Source organism: Canis lupus, chromosome 28 (genome assembly GCF_048164855.1).
Source record: "Canis lupus baileyi chromosome 28, mCanLup2.hap1, whole genome shotgun sequence".
NCBI classification, from domain to species: domain Eukaryota; kingdom Metazoa; phylum Chordata; class Mammalia; order Carnivora; family Canidae; genus Canis; species Canis lupus.
Genome location: NC_132865.1, coordinates 21999457 through 22025332, shown reverse-complemented (window position 1 = coordinate 22025332; position 25876 = coordinate 21999457). Strand labels below are relative to the sequence as shown.

General features: G+C 39.2%; 1 protein-coding gene across 2 annotated transcripts in view; it reads left to right on the top strand.

The window, feature by feature from the left end:
* XKR9 (XK related 9) overlaps positions 1-22290 on the top strand; it is a 236409-nt gene extending 214119 nt beyond the window's left edge. The window contains exon 9 of one of the 2 annotated variants that reach the window (XR_012020059.1): positions 22159-22290. The gene's annotated coding sequence lies outside the window, so the exon portion shown is untranslated. The remainder of the gene's footprint in view (positions 1-22158) is intronic. The other variant, XR_012020057.1, reaches the window with a different exon arrangement.
* The last annotated feature ends 3586 nt before the right edge of the window (positions 22291-25876 follow it).

Genomic DNA, 25876 nt, shown 5'->3' with positions numbered 1-25876 from the left:
CTGCCTCCCACAGTCACCTTCTTCTTAAGATTTCTGATGGTCATTTTCACCAGACTTGATTTTTGTATTTCGTGTTAACTTTAGGACCCAACTTCCAAGTAAATGCTGATCTCATAGCAGATAGAGTAACTTCATTGCTTGGGGTTTTAAATTCTTTTCTGTACTTGAGAATCACTTTAAAAATGTAGAAACCAAAAAAAAAAAAAAAAAAAAAAAAGTAGAAACCTAGAAGTTAGTGGCTGGAAGTTGTGGTGGTGGGGGGGCGGGCGGAAGGTAGAGCAGGAGAATGTGAGACTGTATCTACTAAGACTTTAACTTTTAACACTTTAGTTCAGATGAGGTGATATATAGATGAGACGGGCTGGCTGAGTTTGAGGAAGGAGGATGGTGAATCGACTGAGGAGAGCTGGGAGGAGGGGACAAATGGAAGGATTTAATGTCTACTGAGGCCAGCTTCATTCATCTCTCTCAAAATTATCTACCACTTTGGCATTTGAGCTATAGGTTGCCACTCCATCACTTAACAGAATTTGAGAGCTATTAAGGTCAACAAAACAGCATGATTTGTTAAAAAAGAAAGATCCCTCAAATCCTTTCAAAGTGATATCAGTCTGCGTTAATGGAAGCATTATGTTCTAAACCAGCAAAAAAAAAAAAAAAAAAAAAGGCAAAAAATTATTTCCAGCAACTTGGCACTAGTCTTGCCTGAACATATTTCAACTGCTTTTAGTTTGGGATACCACATGTTGAAAAAGAGACAAATTAGAGAAAATTCAGAGACCGGCAACCAACATGATAAAATGTCTAGTTAAAGGGCCGTGGCGTGGCTCAGGGGATTGGTAATGGGATGTAAATCCTCTCTCGTCAGCACTTCATGTTTAGCAATGCCTATCTAATGGCTGTCGTCACTGCTTAGATTCAGAGACCAGCATGGGAGAACTGTCTATGGTTCAGAATGTTGTAGTTCGTGTTTCAAGTAGCATCACCATCAGAGACTTTTTCACCTTTCCGGGCAGAAGTGAAGGGTTTAAACACAAAGGCTAAATCACGTATTCACTTTGACCTGAGCTAGTTGCTTCCAAGTTTGACTGGGTGTCTTCTAATTACTCTGAGCAGTAGGCTTCACTGTGTTTGAATTAGGAGTGAGAAAGATTCCAGTTTTTGAGCTTAAAGAAATATCCACAGTAGTTGAACTAGTTCCAAGAAGTTCACAGTCTGCTTCAAGTTTAGGTTAAAGAAACAGAATGTCAATTTATTTAGCTACAATGAGAAATAAAACAATAATCTGAACTACGGTGCTCATGCTAATGAGATCTGTGCATTCTGTACTTCTAGGAAGACTTCCAGTGGAAGCCAGATCATAATCTGAAGGTTACTCTGTGCCAGCACAATGTTTTTTAGATGATTCTAAAATACGTGGATATGTCTGTCCATCTATGATTTTTTATCAAGTCTGTGTGAGTGTCCAGATTGCTTAGTGGGAGAGGTCTAGAATTCATGAGACTTCTGTTTAAGTCATGGATCTGATATTAACTCACTGAATGATGCTTGGTGAATTGGTAAAATAAGAAACAGGTAACAGATGGCCTCTAAAACCTTTTTAGTTGTCAAATTCTTTGATTTTATATATATTCTCTATAGGCAGCTAAGTAGATAGATAATTAACTCTCATATTCTACTTGCTAAAGACCTCAAGGGTTTTTACAGCTATCAGTCAATTTAATAAACATCTGTTGGGTTGCCTGGGGAGCTCAGTTAAGTGTATGACTCTTGATTTTGGCTTAGGTTATGATCCTGTCAGGGTCGTGAGATTGAGCCCCATGTTGGTCTCTGTGCTGGGTGTCAAGCCTGCTTAAGATTCTCTCTCTCCCTCTGCTCCCCCACCTCTTTCTCTCTTCCTCTCTAAAAAACAAATAAATAGGGATGCCTGGATGGCTCAGTCAGTTAAGCATCTGCCTTCAGCTCAGATCATGATCCCAGGGTCCTGGGATGAGCCCTGTGTTAGGCTTCCTGCTCAGCAGGGAGTCTGCTTCTTCTCTGTCTGCCCCTCACTCCTGCTCATTCTCTCTCTCTCAAATAAATAAAATCTTTAAAAAACAAATAAATATTTGTGGATGGCTTCCTATGTGCAAATATCGTATTAGGCATGGAATTAGAGATGGTCTCATCCCACAGGGGATTTAAATGACTAGCGAAAATACAAATGCTATCATTGTGAATTAATTTAAATATTAATGAATATGAATAATAACATGAATATGATAGTATCATATGAATAATGACTGATGACAATATAAGAGAATTAAAACCAGCAAAAGAGGTATAGATAGATACCTGTGGTTTAGGATATGGGGTAGGGAAAATATATATTTAATTTATAGAGATTAGAGAAGAGCATAATATTTGAACTGGATTTTTAAGCATGGATGTGTTCAGCAAACTGAGAACCTCTGGTCTGGAGTCAGAGTTGGAACTATGGTAATGGTGATGTGAAATTTGGCTTGTTCGGTAGGACAGGAGGATATAGGAAGAAGCTAATGACATTTTAGTTTTAGGGCCTCTCAGTTGCGTGGACCACTTCTGTAGTAGTCTACTAGGGCTGCCAGAGCAAAATTCCACAGACTGGGTGGCTTAAATAACATAAATTTATTTTCTCACAGTTTGGGAGGTTGGAAATCCAAGATCAAGGTGTCAACAAGGCTGGTTTCTCCTGAGGCCCCTGTCCTTGGCTTTTAAAGGACACCTTTCCTCTGTGTCCTCACATGGCCTTTTTTCTGTGCATGCACATCCCTGGTTTCTGTATTCTTCAAAGAACACTAGTTGTATTAGATCAGAGCCCTACTCTTATGTGCTCATTAAACCTTAATTATCCCTTAAAAGGCCCTATCTTCAAATATAGTGCACTGGGGGTTAGGCTCCATGTGAATTGGAGGGATAGGACACAAAATAGTTTTGTTTTTGCTTTTTAAAAATCTTATTTATTTATTTGAGGAGAGCAAGAGAGATCACAGAGGGAGAAGGAGAGAAGCAGACTCCCCACTGAGCAGAGAGTGGGTGGATCCTGGGTGGATCCCAAGACCCAGAGATCGTGACCTGAGCTAAAGGCAGACATTCAACTGACTGAGCTACCCAGGTGCCCCACAAAATAATTTATAACAACTTCTAAGGATCTTAGAGGGGACCTGGCCTTGAAATCACATGATATGTTTTTTTTTTGAAAAGTAAGATTTTTTTGGTATTCTTTGTCTTTAAGAGAGGTAGACCTGAGGTGGGATGCTGTGTGGGGGAAGTGGGCAAGGGAGAAATCCCCCCGTCAATTGACACGGAGGACATAGGGGCCGATGTGAAAATCTCAGGTTCATAGTTGGAATTGGTGGATATGAAGTGGGAGAACCATTCTGATTATTTTTTTTTTTCTGGTGTGACATAAGTATAAATTAGATTTAGGAAAAGATTTCTTGGTCTCAGAGTCAGGACAAAGCAGTTAGTATTAGTAAAAAGTAAGACCCTTCAGGAAGAGGAGTCATAGATTCTATTCTTCTCCTTCCTTTTGAGGCCCTCTGCTATTCCTCCTGTATCCAGCTTCTTGTCACAATCACTTGGGGTGCTTGTAAAGAATGAAGATTCTCAATTCCTATGCCTAATCCCAGATGGAATGAATCAGAATCTTTGGGGGCTGGGGCCCCCAGATCTTCATTTCCAAAGTTCAGATTTGTTTTTTTACTCTCTACAGATTCACTGCCCTATAGATATAGCAGAGTAGAATACCTCTCTTGATTCCAGTATTGCTACCATTAATCTCTGTGGATTACATCAAGAAACTACTATTTTTGGAGAAGTTATTTGAAGCTATGTACTGTTCTAAGCAACATAGCCACTTGATTTTCACAGTAAACCTTTATGGTGATACCATTACTCCCATCATGTGGATGAGAAACTGAGGCTCAGAAAAGTTAAAACAGATTTTCCAAGGCCATGGAAAGCAGCAGTGTTCATAAGAGTTAAGGGGAAAAAAGAGAGGGAAGATTTGGTAAGCATATTAATTTGCAAATTTTTCTGTTATGTCAAAAACTACATTAGAGTTATTATAGATTACCTTAATTGTGTGGATGTTGTAATAAACATGAACTCAGACTCTTGCCTGCTCGGGCATTGCAGAACTATACTGTTCAGCTGATACTCTGATGAAATGGAATGCCAGGAAATTCCAGGCACTTGTGGCAGAAGAAATAGATTTCGTGCACTTTTCTTGCCAATACTAACATCCCTCTATGACACTTACGAGGCTGTGGAGACTTGTGTGCTTGGCTAATGTTCACATTTTTGGTTTGATAAGAAATTTGGGCAGCTTTAGAAATAAGGTGTGCAGCTTTTGAAAATATGAACAGAAGCTTACTGTGTGATAATCTCCTTTCTTTCAGTAGGCTCTGAATTGGTAAGTAGGTTTTATTTTTGTGCAGCAAAATGAAACAACTCATACTAAAAACACATATTGGGAACACGAGAATATTCCATCTCTTAGTCCTCCACAGTTTTGTTTAGAGGAAGATGATTCCCATTCATTGGACCCAACAACATAATGAAGCTTCTTGAGGCAACCCTTGCAATTGCCATGTCAATTTATAATACAAGCAATGTGTGTATTCCTTCAACAAATTTACATTTCAAATACACAGAAAGAAATAAAATATCCATGTTTATTATGTTTAGATTGACTGGATATCAGCTAGAAGAGATGGCAATGAAAAAGAGTTCATGTTGATGTAACTTATTTTAACAAATGTAGTACCCCCAAAATTAAGAGGTTAGTTATTTCACAGATGATGAGAATAAATTTTGACTTCTTTTAATATTTATTTAAATATAAGTTTCTAGTTTCTAAACATTTTTAGAGTTTAAACATTTTGAAATACACTGCAAAATCAAAATAAATAGAATTCACCTGTCATCTATGTTTGGCTTTTATTAAATAAGAAGCTAAAGATCCCTTCCATCCATACATTTTCTCCTCTCAGGGTTAAAAACTATTGGCTAGCTATTAATGTATATTCTTCCTTTTTCCTAGGTTTATACTTTATATACACTTATACATTAGATACCTTAAATTAGAATATTATTAAATATGCTTATCTGGAATCAGTTTTATTTATTATGGTTTAGACATTTTTTCTAGGTCACTTCATGCAGAATTTTTTTTTACCATTTCAACGCCCGTATTGTTACTGTTGAACCATTCCTCAATGTAATTTTATAATTTTTATATTTTTCCATCTATTTAGTTTTTTCTTTTTTTTGCTATTGTAAACAATTTCTCAATGAATATAGACTTGCCAGATATGCACGTTTCAAATTTCAATAGCTATTGCCAACCAAATTACTTTCCACAAAATTTGTGTATTTTCCTCATGATTTGTATTTGTATACTTTCTCCATGTTTGCGGGAGCTGGCTGTTAGCAGTCTTGTAAGTCACTGACAATCAGCTGAGGGCAAATTGTATTTTGTTTTACTCTGCAATAAAGAACTGGATTATTCTGAATGTTTCATATACTTAAATTTTTTTCTGGTATGATTCTAAAAGGTACATGTACTCCAGAGTTAAAATAAGAAAAACAGATGCTTAGTTAGGACTAACCTCCACTTAAAATAACTACTATTCACGTCTTTAATCTCAGATTTAAAACACCTTTTATTTGCCAGAATGGCTAATTAATTCAAAATGTTTCCAACATTAACCTCAATTTCTGCTGTGTCTGTAAGGGAACTAGATGAGGAATAAGTAACTCAGCTTGTTTGAGAAATTCAGGCAGTTTTTGTTTTGTTTTTACCATCTGTATTTTGTTATTGGGGAATGATCTTCATCTTTATCGCCCCACGTTCCAAATTATACTTTTAACTTTGAAATCTATACAAAACACTGAAGATTACGCTCTTGGATTGTTTCTGACCAGTGCTAATTTATTGGAGCTCTTCCCCTTGTGTCCTCATAAATTAAAACTATTTTTTTCTTTAAAATAAGTTATTGGAATTTGGTGGATAGGAAACTGAAATGAGATGCTCTTTACTCAATCAAACCAGCAAATACCTCTGCAGGCTTAGTCATAAAACCCGGCACGGAAATAATACTTGTCTCACAATCAGGTCAGAAATGATAACTGAAACCATGGAAGCCTGAAGATAAGCTACCTGTGTGACCGGGGGAAATAGCTGAAAGCCTAATAGAAGGCTTTGTGTTGGAGGACAGTGATTGAAGTTCAAAAGGCTTAGCAGAGGTCAAGTTGGCAATGTCAGGTATTTCCCCAAGTTTACTTCATTCAATTAAGTTGAAACAATCTGCTCCTGTGAGAGTTAGTGGCTTTCCTTACACTGGGAGGCCCAGGCAAAGGGATGCTCTGTTTCCTCGGCACCAGAAGCTATGCCTGGCATAATTTTTAGAAAGAGATTGTGTCGATTTTCAGGAACTCTCTGCAGGGGAATTTATGTGCAATACAATGCTTGTAAATCTGGTAAATTTACCAGATACATTTGAAAGGGATGGATGAGGCACTTCTTTGTTTGCGTGTATCAGCCAACTCTTGGCAACCTAATTCTCCTCAAACTTTTGTTGTCTCTAACTGGGATGACTCTTCCTGTGTCTGTCATGTTAATTGAGCTGGTTTTCTAAACTGCTGTTGATTGCCTTGACCTCTGCCCAGCTGAGGGACTAAATGCCTGGGACTGAAGGCTTTCTTAGGAGTGCCTGTATTCTCTGCTCATGGCTGTGGGATGCCAGCAGACTTCGGGGTAGGAAAGTGCCCCAGATTGCTTCTTTAAAAAGCAAATTTCACACGCTTAGGATTTTGTCTTTTTCCTTGGTATGTTACTTTTCTTTCCCTTTTTGAAATGTACTGTTTTATTTCTTAGTTTCAGTAATTATTTTACAAACACGAGTGAACTTTGTGGAGGAATAGAAATGGGACATAACCTGACTGCAGCAAATGATCAGATTACAGAGATAAATTGACATATGAGAGGTTCCGGAATACTGGGTAATTACAGCACATACCTCCAGGAAATTCACACACACACACACACACACACACACACACACACACGCACACCCCACACTAACCTCCTGCATATGTGTGCGTATGTGACTATGTAGATTTTAATTACAAGAAAAGCTTAGGAAATTTTTTAAGTTGAATGGCGCCAAATGTCATTATCAATTGGTTCCTTACCATTTAAGATATATTTTTCTAAAAGCTCATAATCCCAATACGTTTTCATGGGTCAGATACTGGGAAAAACAAATGTGGCCAAAATGATTTAATCCAGCAGGTCCTAAACTTGGCTAATTCAATTCAGTTGAGCCCACCCAGGCATCCTGAATTACAATCTCCAAAATAGAGATGCAGCAACCTGGTTTAACACGGTCCTCAGATGATTGTGATAATCTGCCAAGTTTGTGAAGCCTAAAAGTCAGTCTAGAATACTAAATCATTTTGTTTGAATCAGTTTGATGTTGAAAGCATTGTGCAGTTTACTAAAGAACCACTAGGGGCGCCTGGGTGGCTCAGCAGTTGAGCATCTGCCTTCTGCTCAGTGCATGATCCCGGAGTCCTAGAGTCAAGTCCCGCATCAGGCTCCCTGTAGGGAGCCTGCTTCTCCCTCTGCCTATGTCTTTGTCTCTTTCTCTGTGTCTCTCATGAATAAATAAAGTCTTAAAAAAAATAACCATTAATGCGTGATTTTGGCAATGCATATAACCACTATGCATTCGTGGACTGCCTCATTGGAGCTTTCTAATAGTAACCCTGACTTAGACATTATGAATTCTATTTACAGGTGAGGAAACCGATATCATTAATATTAATAATTAATTAATGCCATAAAGTTAATAACTAGGAAAACCAAGATTCAATTTAGTCCCTAGCCTTCTGGTTATATGCCCAGGGCTTCCAGCACATTGACTTCTTGTAGCTTTAAGGTGAAAATCAGTAAAGGCCTTTTGCCCATGGGATCTCTAGTTGAGACCTAGCATTTTGTCTGTAATCCTAAAATAACTTTAATATTAGTGTTATTTCAGTTGAGAACACATTTATGGGGTTACTATATGCCTAAATGTGTTGAGTGAGGGGCTAGGCCTCTGAGGGGTAGGTAGGCTTTATGCTCATAGAATCTTGTTGGGGGGTGAGGTTTACTTAGGACAAGAGGAGGAAAACAAAAGGTTATAGTGACAAAATGTATCATGTGGGCTGTCAGTGCTATAGCAGCAAAAAGACAATTATCTGGAACTAACATTTTTAGGGAACACCCCAGGAGAAACAGGATTTCATTTAGGTCTTAAAGAATGGGGTTTGGAAAGTTCAGGAAAAGACATTACAAGTATGGGAACAGCATGAACACAGGTGTGAGTGTGTGTCTATTTAGTCAGTGATTGTTCATGAGAGGGCTAGTCCAGCCAGGAGCAATGGGAGAGTGGGAGCAAGGTATAAAATATGGGGCCATGTTCTGTCCTTCCAAGTGGACAGAGTCCATAGGGCACTGAGATTGTTGAGTTAGAGGGTACCTTTTAGAGTTGTTTCCCTCTGCTTCTATGTGTTACTTATTATTCTCACGTATGTGCTCCCAACCCCCAGGAAATACTTTAACCTAATGCTTCAAAAGCCTCTGCCATTGTCCAGAATCAAATTAAGCACAGTGAAAATGACCATCGCTCTGAGACACATGGGATTTGGGATGTCAAGGGACACAAAAGCCTCAGCATAATAGGGAGAATCAGCAGGTTCCTGGGATATGACTAATTTTTCTCTGGCTGTTTAGTAACAGGTGGTATTTATCTAAGCAGACTGCCCTGGGCAGCTGGTTGATGGGTTCTTCCAGCTGGACATCTTCTCCCCATTTAGTCCAACCACACCTGCTTCAGACAGCAAACAAGAGGCTTTCTCATCTCCAGTATCTACATGTGGGGGGCTGGGGGTATAGATGAACCGTTCAGCTTCCAGCTGTAGTGTTTCATGATGTCCAAGGATCCCATCTGGCCTCCTACCAGAAAAAAAAAAGTTTTAGGTTTAGAGTGGTTTTTGTCCTGTTAGGTTGCTTTCTTTTAAAAAAGAGATTTTTATCATCTGCTGCTATCATGTGATCAGATTTATCTCCCATGAAAACTTCCTTTCCTTGAAGCATGCACTGACACGAGGGTGCCTGTCCCTTCAAGCTCTTATCGTATTGCATTGAGGAATAGTAGAATAGTCTCATGAAAGATTAATCACTTCCTGTAAGCATCTTGTACCTGCAGACAGGCTATTACTGAAATATGTCTGAAAGAAAACAAGGAAGGATGTTAAAATGTATCAGCCAGGTATTTTTTGGCAGTGTGACTACAAAACTTGTTTGGGTGCCAGCTTTTTTGGAGCCAAAAAGGACTTCTGTGCTGAGTTAATGGATCATAGTTTGTTTTGTACATGAGTAGCAATGTTTTCTTTGTAATGGTAGCCAAAACTTTGACACTGCACAGGTATTTCTCTAGAGGCTGTATGAGTGTGCGCATTCTTATTTTTTCCCCCATCTAAACTGAATGATAAAGCAGCCATTTGGACTAATTTTAGTCCTGGCAGTTTAGAGAAACCTGTATCCCCAGTGCTGGGCCTGCCAGATAGTAGGTGTTCAGTAAATAGTTGATGACTGACAATCTCTATGTTAAGAGTTGTCAAGGGGTTTATAATAAAAGAATGAGAATTTAGAGGATGACATAGCCTTGGTCCTGAAAATTCCATTAATCAATAGAGTACTGGTTGCAGTACCACCCTGATTTAAAGCTTTCTATTTACAAACTGTGTTCTAGGTTTTGTGCTAGAGGCCGGAGATAAATATAAATATAAATATAAATATAAATATAAATATAAATATAAATATATATATATATATTCCTTGCTTTTAAGAAGCTGAGAATTACTAATAAGGGAAATAGTAACACAACATCAGCAACAAAGACAATATTTATTGGGCACTTGCTTATTGTAGATCCTCAAGCACTTTGTAGGTATTAATTCATTTGATCCAGAATTATTATTTTTATTATTCTAGTTTTTCAGAAGTGTTAACCAAGGCACAGAGTCATACACCTTTATGTAATTTACCCAAAGTTAGTAAATGGTGGAACTGGGATATGAAGAAAGATCCAAAACCAAACATTGAATTTGGGGAGTGCAGTGCTCCGATGGGGTAGGTACAGGGTGCAGAGAGGAGGCTCTCTCATTTTAGTATAATGGGGGTTGGGGAAGGGTTTCAGGAGCAGATGATGGCTGGGCCTTTTTTTCCTCACCTCTGCTTCTGGCTCTGGGACCTGGGATCTGGGACTTCTGTTCCTTTCCAGATCTGGTCCCAGTTTTCCCCATGGCCTTTGTCACTGACAGGGAGCATTGTGCTCTACCTTATGATATCTCTTCACTGATGTCTCAATTCAACTTCCAGCAGCTTTAATGATGTCTTTTATGACCGATAGTGCTGTTGTGGCAAAAATGAGGGCTCTGGGTGTCAGATACATTTAGATTTTTTAAAGATTAATTAATTAATTAATTAATTAATTAATTAATTAATTTTAGACACAGAGAGGCAGAGACACAGGCAGAGGGAGAAGCAGGCTCCATGCAGGGAGCCCGACGTGGGACTCGATTCCGGGTCTCCAGGATCACGCCCTGGGCTGAAGGTGGCGCTAAATCGCTGAGCCACCTGGGCTGCTCTACACTTATATTTCAATTTCATCTCTCCCATTTGTAAGCTGTGCAATATTCAGCAGGTTACTTAACTCCATAGGATTCATGATATTCATCTCTTTGATATATTGAAAGAATTTAGATCATATATGTGAAATATCCATCATTTAGAAGGTGCTCAAGAAACACTAGTTTTCTTTGTCTTGTAAGATCTATCTTTCTTTCTTTCCTTCCTTCCTTCCTTCCTTCCTTCCTTCCTTCCTTCCTTCCTTCCTTCCTTCCTTCCTTCCTTCTTCTTATGTTTCTCCTAGCAGCTAGCATGGTTCCCACAAATAGTAGATAATTAATGCAGGTTTATTAATTTGATTTTATGGGTGAGGAGAAATAATTTATGCCAGGGCTATATTATGAAATCATCATACATGCATCTTCCTGGGATACTTTTCTCTCCCTTTTTCTTTCCCCATTCATATGTGTCTTCCTGCTTAGTTTATTTTTTTTTTATTTTAAAGATTTTATTTATTTATTCATAGGAGACACACACAGAGAGAGGCAGAGACAGGCAGAGAGAGGAGAAGCAGGCTCCATGCAGGAAGCCTGATGTGGGACTCGATCCCGGGGCTCCGGGATCATGTCCTGAGCCAAAGGCAGACACTCAATTGCTGAGCCACCCAGGTGTCCCTTCCTGCTTAGTTTAAATCCTGCTTGTCCTTCAGGTCTCAGCTGAGCTGTCATCCTCTCCCAATAAGTGTTCCCTGCCTGAGTTAGACTGCTCTTCTCTCTGCTTCTGTGAACCTTGGGCACTAGGAGCAATGGGTTTCAGACAAGCTTAGTGATTATTTTTTTGTATTGAAGTAAAATCCACACAACATAAAATTAGCTATTGTGTACAATTCAGTGGCATTTAGTGCATTCACAGGGTAGTACAACTATCACCTGTCTAGTTCTGAAACACTTTCAATACCTTCGAATCAAACTCCATATCCAATAAGCAGTAAGTTTCTATCTACCCTCCCAGTAGCCTTTGCCAATCACCAGTCTGCCTTCTGTTCCTGTGGGCCTACCAGTTCTGGACATTCCCTATAAACAGAATTATACTATATGTGATCTTTCGTGTCAGGCTTCTTTCACTTGAAATACTGCTTTCAAGGTTATAGCATGGATCAGGGCTTCACTCCTTTTTATGGCTGAGTAAGATTCCATTGTAACTATATAACACATTTGGTTTATTCATTCATCCATTGATGGACATTTGGGTCATTTGACCTTTTGGTTACTGGAAACAGTGGTATTATGAACATTTGTGTATGAGTATTTTTCTGTGTTTTTTTCAGCTATTTTTGGTATATACTAAGGGGTGGAATTGCTGAGTTTTTTTGATAATTCTATATTTCACTTTTTGAGCAACCATCAGCGCTATTATTTTTTAACCTCAGAATGTTGCCTAAGTTAAACCTAAAGATGAGCCTGGGATCTGGAGTTCACTATACTTAGAAAAAGCCCAAAATTTCAGCAGTTCTTGAAAACCTTCATTTAGGGAAGAAAGATGCCAAATGATGAATGTATAAAACTCTTGTAAAAATAATTTTGCTTGTGTGAAAGAAAAAGAAAGTACAATAATCCATGAGACATTCTAATGGGGGAGAGAAGAGTACTAATTTTAACTTAGCTCCCCAGAGTTCTCCCAAATCCTCTGGGTTAACTTACAGCAGCTGGACTCCCTGAGATTTCACTGTTTTTTTGTTTTTTATTTTTTATTTTTTTAGGTTTTATTTATTTATTCACAAGAGACACACAGAGAGAGGCAGAGACATAGGCAGAAGGAGAAGCAGGCTCCCCATAGGGAGCCTGATGTGGGACTCTATCCCAGGATCTCGGGATCATGACCTGAGCCAAAGGCAGATGCTCAACTGCTGAGCCATCCAGGTGCCCTGAGATTTCACTGTTTATTTCAAAGAGTATTCACATAACCTAGTAACTAGCACCATGAGCCATCTATAGAGTATAGGGGACTCAGATTCTGACTTACTGAACAGTTACTCTGTGGAAGGCACCATGCTGTGTGCTGATGCAGGGGCACTTCAGAGAGGATTTTGATTAATTTGGTCCTTTATTAGTTTCTCCACTGGAAAGACTGATCATTTTAGTGAAATTAGGACTTAAACATAAAAAGATTATTAACTGTCCCAGGAAACATGTGATTGTGCCACATGAGTGCTACGGAGGAAGAAGCACATACTTCCCATGAGGACTATGAGAGGAAGCTTCAAAGTAGAAGCCATATTTAAGTAGGAGCCGTATTTAAAGATATGCAGGCTTTGTATCTAAAGGGGAGAAAATGAAGGTTGATTTCCAGGTAAGACATGGCCGGGTAAGACATAGGCTGGCGAGTTCAGTTGTGAGCAGGCTAATCATTTCAACAAAACTTAAAAGAAAACACATAGCAGGTTATAGTCACTCCAGAACAAGCCAATGGAGACAGCCAATCTGAAAAGGGGAATGAAATTCCTAAAGGAAACAAAGAAGTAAAAATCTGAGGTGGAAATTGTGGCTAATTCAATCTGCTGAGGAACCCCAGGTGAAGCTATGGAGTTTCTTTAGAAATTGTCTCAGATCTTAAAACCAGATGTAGAAGTGGCTCTGATTATGGCCTGAAAACTACATCCTTCTTCTGTACATCAGAAGAGTAGTTATAAGGCTACCCTGATGACAGTTAGTGTTCTCCATCTCTGTGGACTTAGCAGTATGAAGGTGTCTTTGATAAGTTGCCTACCTGCAAAAAGAGTAGACACTTGTTTCATGAGCTACTTCAGCTCATGATTATTAGACATTTACTTTGTTTTTCTGGGAAGGGCAACCTGGTACAAGTTGTGGACTGGAAATAACAATGTACTTGCTGAAAAAGAAATGATACTCTCTTCCAAAGCCTCTGAATTCCCCCTAGATAAGGAACTATACACCTGCTGCTCTCAGATCATGATTTCTGTTACTGAATAGGATTTTTATCTTTTCCATTTGGGTGATGTGCTTATTGAACAGTTATATTTTCATTTACAATTCTGCTTAGTCTCTGTGCAAGATATGAAAGTGTCTAAAGCAAGCTCTTGCTGTAACAGTGGGATCAGTCTAGTTCTAGGGTAATAGAGACACAAGATGCTTCCTTGTATCCTAGAAACACTTCACCTTGCAGCTAGTTAAAAAGTGATCAGAGTTGACAACTCTATTTGACTTTTGTGGTTCCCCAGAAGCTTTTCTGTGATCTCCCTGGATAATATGGAGATGTAGATTAGAGGTACCTTTATAACATCATGTTTTACAGGGGCCTTGACATTAATCTCTTACTTACCTTCCTTGGTAACCAAAAAACAGCCCACAAGCAAAGGCGGGAGCAATTGTCCAAGGAGCTGGGTGGGTTGGGAAAATCCTATTAGGGAGAAGTGACTACTTGTTTATGTTAATAATATCAAAGGACTTCCCCACTGCAGCTTCATTTAGGAATGCTTAAGAGTACCAACTCTGGACACACATAGACCTTACCAACTATGTAACCTGGGATCACTTATTCAACCTTTTTGGACTTCAGTTTGCAACTCTGCAAAATGAGGATAAAAGTATTACCTCCTAGGGTTTTTATGAGGATTAAATGAAATAATGTATATTGTGCACAGAGGACAATGCCTAGCACATAAGCTCTTAGTAGCTGTTGTCAGTACTAGGATCATTCTGTGGCCAGCTTCTAAGTCTTACCTACTTTTACTGGTATATTCCCATTTTAAATGTGAAGTTTTATTTTGCTAATCTTTTCCATACTTTTAGTAAATATGTGTGCATTATTTAAAAGTCTGGAGAGATTTACATTTCAAAAATGTTTATGTAGAGTGTAGGAGAATTTATAATACAGCCTAGAAATGTATGAAAATTATATTTATATTGGGCAAATTAATAGTTGAAGTAAAGAAAATCTCTGGTACTGGGGTAAAGTTTTCTTTTTCTCTCCCCTGCCCAGTTTTATTGAGATTATAATTTTTTTATTTTTGGGGGGGGATTATAATTGACATACAACATGGTATAAATTTAAGGTGTACAGCATAGGTAAAATTTTCAGTTATTACTTACTAAAAACCTTTTTAAATAGTATCTGGATGTTTTTGAGTTGTCCCCTACTTGTCATTCGCTCATTCATTTATTCATGAAAGTATTTCTTTAAGATCTAAAGGGTCCAGGATTTTAATAAATACTCAGTTTTTTAAATTCATGATTTCGCAGTTGTTAGTCAAACATAATATAATAATTAAATGACAAAACCTGGAAATTAATTAAGGCTTTTAGCTGCCAGATGATCTTCCAAAACAAAATGTTGAAGAACTGGGAGAGATAAACTAGGAACATATGGATTTCATTTTTCTTGAAATATATTTTGATTCAAAAATTAAGGGAAAACAGGGACAATTTTTTTGAAGCCATTTTTAAAAAAGGTAAATATTTGGCTTAATACTAAGTAATACCCAACTCAAATATTTAAGTTTTAGGCACCATTGCCAACTGCAAAAATATATATTTTTTAAGTAACAATGAAAGGTAATAGTTTTCTCTTTATCAAAATCTGATTTTTTCTTTTCTTTCCCATATGGTAGCAGACCTTGGGGAAAGACATTCCAAGTAAAGCTCCATTGTTCAAATCCTGGACTGGGAGTTTAGAGATTTGGGCACCACATTTCTAGATACAGACTTCTAAAAATTTCCAGGGACCAGGAACCATGGAATTTTACATTAAAATCTAATTTTAAAACTTGATAATTTGGTCCCCAGAGTGAATGCTATCTTCAGATTTTATCTTTTCCATAATAGGAAAAATATTTTTAGTAAAGTTACATTTGGCTTAAATTTCTTATTAAGTAGTACACATCAGTAATTTTAAGAATTCAGTCTTGTGCATCCGAGTATTTCCTGAAAAAAATAAATAATGTTTCATGATTGCCTAAACTTCCAGTAATTCATAAAACTAACACGTTTCTGCGAGTCTTTGTTTTGTGCAGAATGTCCAAGTCCTTCATCTTCCTTGAATTCACCAGGCAGACTTGCATTTCTCAAGCCTGACAGAATCATTTCTCCTCACAGAGTTGTCTTGCACCTCAGAGACTTGCACCCAAACCAGATTTTCATCTGAGGAAGGAGCTGTTTCAGAGTGTTAAAAAGAGAATAAATCCATTTTTAGAAGCAAATGATATCCCAGTTCCCAGTGTAAAATATAATTGCCTAGCCTCAGAAAAACAACTGGGTTTTTCTAGAGTACAAAGAATTTTGCCAAACATGGGGGATCTCTGTGAGTAAAACAAACAAACAAACAAACAAACAAACAAACAAACAAAAATCCCCCTCCCCCAGCCCTCAACATAATCTGTAGACTGTGAAGGATATGAAGTTATGAGAGGAAAACCCAGAAGGGAGAGTAGATGTGGATACGGAGTCTTCTGTGAATTTCCAGTTCTTACTCCAGGTGGGGAAAATTCACCACAGCTATGGATCATCTCTGTGAAGACCATTCCTCATCTTTTCTCTGGTCTCTATTCACCATGAATCTCAGTTTACATCCTCTAGTAGCTAGGGCCAAATGAAGGATTTCCTTTCTCTCAGCAGCAGGCAAGTCTATGACTAGGAGCCGCCTCTGTGAAGGGGTGACCAGTTAGCTGCAGCAAGTGAGGAAGAGTTTGATGAGGGAAGATACACACTTGGAATGTTCACTCACCAAGAGCTTCACAAGAAAGGGTTTAGGTTCTCCCTTTATATTCCATCCCCTTGGCATACAAGATTATACACAGAAATCTCTCTGTAAAATTGCCTCCTGGGCCCATGTTTTCAGGCCTCTTTTAAAATTGAGCCTCTCTTATAATGAAAGAGGTTCTCTGATACTGCAGGAAATAGCAAATGCAGGGCCAAATACGATGGATGGTCTGTTATTAAATCCTGACCTGCAGGGAAAACAACATTAGGTAAGCCAAACAATGCAGTAAGAAAAAGTACCTGCCAGCATGGCATTGGGTGCAGATTGTTTTCCTAAGGAATACTTAATGATTAAAAAGTGTCCTAGTGATGTTTTGGTATGATTTATACTATAATACTTTACCATCGCTCATTTGCACAGATTAGATCTCTCTAGCTAAACTATATGTTCATCATGGGTATTAGCATGCCTCTCTCTGTGTTTTGTTATGAGTATTTACTTAATTGATAACGGTTTGTAGTAGGTAGCGCATGGGAAAATAATTCATGGCAAGACCTTGGGCATGAGTCAGTATGCTTAAAGCCTGAAAACATATGATGATCAGTGGGTACTGACTTTGTCTTTTAATGCTGAGTAAAGTCTCATAGAATTACACTAAATGAGAAATGAAACTTGACACTTCTGGCTTCAAAATTTAATTTTGAAAAAGGGGATCATGGCATCCCCCAAATGGCACATGTCTGCTGACTAAGCAGGGCAAGATGCTGTAACTAAATCCTAAAAGTGAAGGCTGAAAATAGAAATAATTGGAGAAAAGGAAAGAAAATTGTGTTAGTAAATTCAGTAACCACTAATCCCTGTTTTTTTGATCAAAGGCGTCTAGACACTACCTAACTCCATTCTAGCTTTTATGACTGCTGCAAAGGAGTGTGCATTCTTATTACCTTATTTACAGTGTAGAAGATGTCTGTGTAAACAAACATCTCTTGAACACTCGTCCATTTGTCAGAGTTGCCTGTTCTCTGGGCTTATTTAGAAATCCGATTTGGTGTTAAATAGCGTTCTTTCAGAAGGCTTACACCCAGAGGCCCACGGACATACTCCCGCCAGAAAATGGACATGTTGTTTTTTACTACAGACAATTCTGACCTCAAATATTTTTGTCCTTCTCTCTCCTCACGTCATTCACACTTTTCATGTCCCAATTACAGCTTCTGAAACAGAAAATATGATCCTTATAAATGAGTGCCTCCATCTTTCCCTTAGAGAGAATAATGCCAAACATGTATTTGAGAATTTATATTCCAGTTACCCTGTATCTGTATTCCTTCCAACAATCCTTTGGAGTAAAATATCACTCTCCTTATTTTACTGAGAGGCAAATTGAGAACCCAGGAAGGTTAAGGAGCTTGTCCAAGACCACACAGCTCATAAACCAAGATATCAGGATTAAACTGAGACCTGATTATACAGCCCCTGTTCTTCTTACTACCTGACTCTAGGAAGTATCACTGGTTCAGGCCAATTGGTAGTATGTTGAATGGAAGACAGCTGTTATTTGCTTTGCCTGTGAATGTCCCTTGTTCAAAGTGTCTCCTTTGTCCAGCTAGGTATGAGAAACTCTTTGAATGACAAACACTGCGGCACTAGGGAAGGGATGGAAACTCACATTCACAACTTTATATTTTGAATTAGCTAACTGTATTACCTAGCAGGACTCTGAGAATGGGATACATGACGATGGGTTTCATTTTTTTATTTTTAATTTTTATTTTAATTTTAAAAAAAGTTTTATTATTTTTTTAAGGATGATGGGTTTTAATCTGGAGTGGTTCAGGAAGGGAATTTTTCAGCTGAAAGGGGCTTAATTGCCGTCAAAGAGGCTTTGCAGGGTCCAGTTTCCGCCACCAGGGGTCAATGTGCAGGTGCTAGAAATCTAGGCACGAGGCAGCTTTGGGAAAACACGCTTGCATCGAAATGGTAAATGGAAATGAAAACTGTACTTCAGTTAGTAAGGCTTGACAAAAAGCCCCTGTCAGGTTAAAACTCCAACCGAAGCTATAAATAAGAAGTTACTTATGGTTGGGTGTGTCTGAAAACCTGAGAGTATATCCTAACCAGGTGAAGGCAAAATATACCTACCATTATTGTTGCTAATAAGTGAAGCTTAAATGATAATGTGACTGGGTTATAGTACACAGGGAGATACAACAATCTTTTCAAATTTGTTAAAAAATTCCCTTACTGATTACACTTTAGGGTAATCACATGACGAGGAGACTAGGAAAGGTCAAAAGAAAGAGGAAGACAGAAAGGTGTATTTTGAAAATTATCAAGATGTAAGTACGAGCATCTCATTTTTTTTTAAATGAAAAAGTACTCTGTAATGGGTTAGATAATTGTTAAAGGCCACTTCAGTCTTTTATCATTTCATTCTTTTGGGCAAGACAAAGCATGCAGTAAAATATCCAAGTGATGTTAAATCTTTAAGAAAATACATTCTCCAACAAAATGTCACATTCAGTTTCATGGCATTCCAATATTTTATTTTTACCTCAGCTCATTTGTGAACTATTTTGTTTGGTTGTACCGGGACTCTTTTGCCACAGATGCTCATATTCTTTTTAAAAAAGTTTTTGTTTATTTATTCATTTAAGTGATCTCTACACCAATGTGGGACTCACACTCATGACCCCCAAAATCAAGAGTCACATGCTCTTTTGACTGAGCTGGCCAGGTGCCCCCTCATATTCTTTTCTTTAGACATAGCTATTTGGATATTTTTATATGGTTTGAAAATCAGAGGGTTTACAAATCTGTATTAAAATAATTCCTCCAGGAAACTGTAAGGTTTCGTTCTTTTCTTATTTTCCTAAATATAAATACATTCATCTAGTAGTTGGGAAAACATATTCAAAATGATAGTTTGCATCCTTCATGATTTAATAGGAGCATATGTCTGCTCAAGAGCACAGTGAAAGTTAATTGCTGTCTACTTGGAAAGCTCGAAGCAGCAGAGTTTGCCCCTGGCAAGATAATTTTACAAAAGCGGGAACAAATAATGAGCCAGCCTGTCTCTCAGCCATTACTATGTCAGATGAAAGCTTCTCTCTCTCTCTCTTTCCACACACACACATACACACACACACACACGCACGATAAACTTAAGAGGCACACATTCAGAATGACTGTTTATGATCTAAGCAGCAAAAAACCATAGCACAACAGATAGTTTCATAAAAGGCTTCATCTGGGAGAGTGAATTTTGAGCGATATATTTCTAGAGTTTAAAAGTCCAAATTATCTTGTGGCTAAAATACCTACCTGCATTAGCTTTGACTTACCTCATGTAGGTCTTTCAGCACCGGGACTTAACATTCTGACCTAACATTTAATGTATTAATCCTAATTTTAATCCGATACCAAGACTCTCTGTTGTATTGAATCAATTCAGGTTAATTCAGAATTATGTTGCTCCCACCCAGAATCAATAGGCCCACTGTTGGTTCTCTCCAAAGTTGACCACCCAGTTTTGTGAGAATCTGCAGTGAATTAGAAAATCTGTCATTGCTGAGGAGACTGGGCAGCTCAGATATGGCATGTCATTCTCTCTGGTCTACACAATACCCACTCTTTGTCTACCGTCTCCTAGACTAACCTGACATAACTGAGCCTGCCAGTCAATGAGATCTTTATTCTTCTGGAAGGAATGCCTTGCACACCAGTGTTATTAAGAAATTTCTGGACAATGTTTAGTGGCTGAAGAATAATCCAAGGTTCTATTAAAAAGCCATCTGGGTAATTAATAGCACATTTGTTCTCAGCCTCCTCCCAATTTGTCCATTAGTGGAATAAAAGCTCAGGACAAAGGGTAATGTGGTTCAGTTATATTTTACAAGAATTCTTCAGGAAGTTGAAAACACATGATAGTTTTCCAAAGATACATATGTTTATGGGCTCTTAGGGCAGCAAATGGGAAAATCCATGAGCTTTAAACTGAAGTTTTTTGCTGCCACTGGCTATTTAAATTGAGAAAAAGAATATGGAATATTGACAGTCTATCTTCAGAATTGATGAGCATGCTGCTAGTGTGCCCCATAAGCATGCATAGGCTGGGATGTCTCCATCATATTTAAATTAAAAATTTTTTTCCCTTAAATATTTACAAATTTGAAAGAATAGAACTTTTATCCTTTTACCTGGTGGTTGGAAGCTTTTCTGGGATTTCTTTCTACTGTATTTTCATGAGTAGTAGCCTTAGGCAGCATATTTTTGCACCATTGCCAAATAAGCTGTTTTCTTATGGATGCTTTTTCTATGAGTCTGCCTCTTTTTTCTCTTTTTACTGCTTGCACAGAGAAACTTTGAAGTTCTAGGTGTTTTGAGGATTAAAGTTAAAAACACCTCTGCAAAGTTAAATGAGGATGTTTTTCTCTCTTTTAGATTTGTTTTAAGGCAGTGGCCAGCTAAACAGTATAGGAACCGAGAATTTATAGGAATTTCATTGCCACAGGGTATATCCCTGTGTATAGGAGTGTGTGTGTGTTGGCACATGTGGGGGAGTTGGGATGGGGGCCACATGAGGGTCACACCATTGTATCTGTACTTATCCTGCAGTGGGTTGGCAGCTCAGGTCGAGGGGGAGAGGGCAGGTTCTTCAGCCTGTGAACACACCTGCCTTGCTCGGCTAGCTGTCTTTCTCTTCCTGGAATGGAATGCAGTCTTTTGTACTTGGTAGTCTTTGCCTTGAGAGCTCTTTCCCTACCTTTTTATATGATTGGGCTTTCCCTTTTCCAGTAAATGTTCTTCTAAGAAAACATGCTTTGGGGATGCCTAGGTGGGTCAGCAGTTGAGAGTCTGTCTTTGGCTCAGAGCATGATCCTGGGGTTTTGGGATCGGGTTCTGCATCGGGCTCCCTATGAGGAGCCTGCTTCTCCCTCTGCCTATGTCTCTGTCTCTCTCTCTGCCTCTAATGAATAAATAAATAAAATCTTTTTTTTTTTAAACATGCTTTGGAGGGGACAGACCTGAGTTAAGACCTAGCTTCATTCATTCATTCATTCATTCATTTACCCCTTCAATTGATGCTTATTAAATGCCTATTATGCCCCAGACACTGTCAAAGGCACAAGAGCTAACATATTTCCAGCTCTTGCTGTTTTGTCAAGGAGAGAAACAGTCAAATACCAAGACAGCTGCACAAACCGTAACCATGATAAGTATAGATAGAAGATGTGCAGGATACCCTGATAGCCTATACTCAGAGATTTGAACTGGACAGGGAATCAGGGAAGTGGTTCTTTTTTTTTTTTTTTAGGGAAGTGGTTCCTGGAGGAACTAACTCCTGGGCTGAGCGCTAAGGGATGATGTGGCATTATCTGGTGGAGAGGGGAAGGAAAGCGAGGTGTAGGCAGGTAGGCAGAAGATGGTGAAGACCTGGTTTTGGGAGGGGGCACGGTGAGTGTGGCTGTATTACAGAGAGTAAGGGGAAGGTGAGCAAGATGCAACAGTACGGGGGACTGGTTCCACAGCCTTAGAGGACAAGCATGAGCTCTATCTTTAGAGCACTAGGAGGCCATTGAAGGGTTGTGATACTTTGTGGAAAGTGGAGAAAACCTTGTGGAAAAGCTCTTCCCTTCTGTTCCTTACCTTTCCTCCCCCCTGTCCCTTCCCTTCTCTTCTCTCAGCACCCAGACTGATGTCATTCAGGGAAGCAACTCTGTCATTTCTTTGCATCACAGGATTTCGTTGTAGCTTTTGTGGCACCCTTGCACTGCACCCTCCGGCATGCCTTCAGCACCAGGAGTTCAGAAGAGGAGTTGGAGGGCTCAGCAGACAGCGGTCACCGATACCCTAGGACAGCTTCAGGTATGGGCTGATCTGACCTGGCAAGCACAGTATAATTTTATTCATAAACTAAGCTCTGTTTTAGAAACACAGCCTCTGAGATAAGCCAAGGAATGAAACTGTTTAAATATCCATTGGTGACTAAGTGTTTTTTTTAATTTCACTGAGTTAGGAGGTCAGCTGCCTTGGCTGCCAAAGTGTGAGGGGAACACAGAGCTAGCGGCCTGGGGCCCTCAAGGAGGCTGTTCTTGGCTGGCCCCAGAGCCATCCCAGCCTTGGAGGGCTAGGCTTCTCCTCAGCAGAACAAATATTTGTTACCACTTTACACAAGAATATTTTTGAGCTCATCGTATTTACATTGCAAATGCTCTGTAAATAGCAAAGCTGTTATGTGTACCTGAAATTTGTTATTTGTTGGAGGACACTATATTCATAGAAGATGAGAAAAGTAGGTTTGGAAGGGAGAGGAGTGCCATGAAAAAGCAAACAAACCCAAACCATCAGCAGAATCTCTCTGTGCCAAGGCTTATACTTAAAAGGCCACCCTAAAATGAATCCCAAGTAAATGCTCCCTCCAAGTCTTTCCCTTGGCAGGTTAAGTAGATCTAGAATTAGAAACCCAACTGTCAGTACAACCTATCTCAGAAGAGTAAATGGCAACCATGCCCTGGCTCCAGCACAGGGGTCTCTGGAGCATTGCAGGGTTTTGTTTCTCCCTTTAGGACTTTTCTGTGGCCTACAACTCATGAGCATCTCTGGAAGAGAAGATAATATGATCCCTGCCTGCTGAAGACAATGTGTCTTCAACACTTTCAGGGGTTAATTTTCACATCAACACAGGTCAACACACATGAATAGATTTGGGTCATACATAAAGGGCACTTTCCTATAAGTTTTGGGATCATGCTTTTCCATTGTAAGATGAAAACCCAAAAACACAGGAACACATTTTACATAAAGAAGTGTTGATTTGAGAAAAAAAATTACTTCCACAAAACAAAGGCAGTGCTTTCTTTTTTTTAAGATTTTATTTATTTATTCATGAGAGACACAGAGAGAGAAAGACAGAGAGAGAGAGAGAGAGAGGCAGAGACACAGGCAGAGGGAGAAGCAGGCTCCATGCAGGGAGCCCGACGTGGGACTCCATCCATCCCGAGACTCCATGATCATGTCCTGGGCTGAAGGCGGTGCTAAACCGCTGAGCCACCCGGGCTGCCTCAGGCAGTGCTTTTCATACTGTAAGGGAAATTACTCTGGTCTTTTTGTGTATGCAGCTTAAAGTTTTTGTTTATGTATATTCTGCATAAGGATTCTCCCTACACAATGTGATGCTTCTGTAAGTATACTCCACCGGTTGTGCCCAAGATTGAGAATCCGAGAAACCACCAAGGAGCCGACACCGATCCAAGTAAATACATGAGGGTTTATTAACAAGCTCGAGCTTGGGTCCAAGTATACCCGACACAGCAGAGCAGGGACTTGGACCCCGAGGTTAAGAGGTGTAGCAGTTTTATAGGGGCCAGTGGCCAATGAGATTGTAACGCACACAGAAAGTTGCACAGTCATGTTGGTCCACACGCAGATGGCCAATTGAATTACAATTTACCCTATAGTGACCGTTTGAACTGGCCTATCACTCTGGTCAGAACTGGCGCACAGGTTTGGTGGGCAAAAGGCGGGGTTTACATTCTTTGGCAGCTAGGGGTTCTGAATTCTTATATGAGCCGGTTTCCGGTAAGGGTGTGCTCAGCAGCTTGACTAGGGTGGGGGGAGTGCCTTAAGCAATAAGCAGGTCGTGTGGGGGTTATACATGGATGACAGGTGTAGCACAAAATGGAGTTAGTCCTGCTCTGCTTGTCCAGGGGTAGGGGATTTTTGTTAAATTCCTTGGGTCCCACACACTATTCTCCCAAAACCATTGCTGAACTGAAGTATCTCATCATTTATAATACTATATATAATGAAATGCTAATATTCTTTCTTGTTTGAAAAGCTTTCTTGAGAGATAATTAGCAAACATAATTTATCCACTTAAAGTATACAGTTCAGTGTTTTCTATTGGATACGCAGGGTTGCACAATCCTCATCATGGTTTAATTTTTTTTATCACAATTTAATTTTTGATCATTTTTGTCTCTCCAAAAACAAGAAGCCCATGCCAGTTAGTAGTCCCTCCTCATTTCCCTCAGCACACTTTACCCCCAGGTACAGGCAACCACTAATCTACTGTCTATCTCTATAGACTTGCCTACCCTGGACATTTTATATAAAGAGGATCAAATAATATACGGACTTTTCTGCCTGTAGTTTTCATTTTTCAAGTCTATTTGGGTTGTAGTATGTATCAGCACTTCATTTCTTTTTATGGCTGAATAGTATTCCATTTTATGATTATGCTACAGTTTGTTTTTCCATTCACCAGTGAATGGACATTTGTGTTGTTTCCAGTTTTCAGCTGTTATGAATAATGCTGCTTTAAAGATTAGTGTATAGTTTTCTTTTTGTATGTGTGTGTAGACAGATGTTTTTATTTCTCTTGGGCAGCTACTTCAAAATAGAATTTCTTAGTCCTATGGGAACTCTATGCTTAACATTTTGAAAAATGCAAGACTGTATTCCAAGGGCCGTGCCATTTTAGGTTCCCACTAGCAGTGCATGAGGGTTTCAGCTTCTCACATTCTCACCAAAACTTACAACTGTCTAATGTTTCTTTACATGAAGCATTATTCTTCCTTTACTGCTATTTTGCAATTTAAATCCCTTCCTTATCTGCTCCCCTTATCTTCCCTTATCAAGTCCTTAACATGGTAGCATGAATTAGTTTATCAAATGGTTTTCTTGTGAAAGGTTTTGCCTTAGTGCCCTTCTGTGCCAGGTTGGGTTGGGGAGAAAGTGTGAGGAAATAGAGGGAATAGGCACTAGAGGGATTATGGGGCTCAGGGGGACCCTGACCACCTCACAGACTGTTTGACCACAGGGCTGGGTTAGAGACAGGGTCATGGAGTTTGGGTTGGTAAGCAGACCTCTGGTTCCTTGAAGAAATGGATTGAGGTGTATCACCTGTCTCTAAGGCTAAGTACACTTTCAGATTGCTGGAACTCAGAGTTACCCAGTCTGGTGGAACTCTATTTCCAGGCTCTGGCTAGTCACTACCCTCTACTCAAAGTGTGGTCTGAGAACTCTTGTTACTGGTCCATGACGGAAATTGAGAACAGGTGTTTAGAAACATTTTTGACAATATGACATTGCTGTGACATCCAAGTGTGATGAACTCATGATTGGTGAACTCATCTCATTAAATGGGGTTTAACTTGTTCACTCGTCAAATTCACAGAGCAAGTTGCATGTGGCAGGAGCTGCATTCTAGACATATGCAACATATGCAGTGGGACCAGGACACATTGGAAATCGAAAATTAGATTAGCCCTTGGCCACGGTGTGAGAACCACTGCAGCAGCCAACTCATGCTTTTCAACATTTTCCTCCCTTTACCTACATTCGACTTTGAGGAATGGTGGAAGTTCAGGGTGTGGGAGAATGATGGCGATTGCAGGCACTAACTGAGCACTCACTAAATGTTAGGCTCTGCACTAAACACTTTATTCATATCAA